This window comes from Penaeus monodon, chromosome 21 (assembly GCF_015228065.2).
Source record: "Penaeus monodon isolate SGIC_2016 chromosome 21, NSTDA_Pmon_1, whole genome shotgun sequence".
Taxonomy (NCBI): domain Eukaryota; kingdom Metazoa; phylum Arthropoda; class Malacostraca; order Decapoda; family Penaeidae; genus Penaeus; species Penaeus monodon.
Window position 1 is genome coordinate 20,775,721 of NC_051406.1, and position 364 is coordinate 20,776,084.

Here is a 364-nt window from a genome sequence, read left to right on the forward strand (position 1 = left end):
TGTTGTCACTTAGGAGGGGGGAGGGGAAAAGGCGTCTTGTCACTGGAAAGAGAATTTCGGGTTTGGAAGTTGAATGCTAGAGACATAAACGAAAATGAGTCAAGCAAGGGAATTACAGAATGAACAAGAATAGACAAATATATGAGTCATAAAAAATTAGATGAAAGTGTGCCAAAAAAACATATGCAAGAGACCGGAGGCAAGGGGAGAGGTGGGGATAAGGGAGGGAGGGAGGCAGAGGGGGAGGGTGAACACTGCTATTGATCTTGGCAGTATATAGGCCCATCTCACAGCTGCGTTGATGAGCGAGTGGGGTGATGTATGTATATATGTGAACGAGTAGTAACGCGCGCGCGAATGCGCT

The 364-nt window shown here is 46.4% G+C and overlaps 1 protein-coding gene across 1 annotated transcript in view; it reads right to left on the bottom strand.

The window, feature by feature from the left end:
* LOC119586604 (sphingosine-1-phosphate lyase 1-like) overlaps positions 1-364 on the bottom strand; it is a 24,010-nt gene that overhangs the window by 5,905 nt on the left and 17,741 nt on the right. The window lies entirely within an intron of this gene.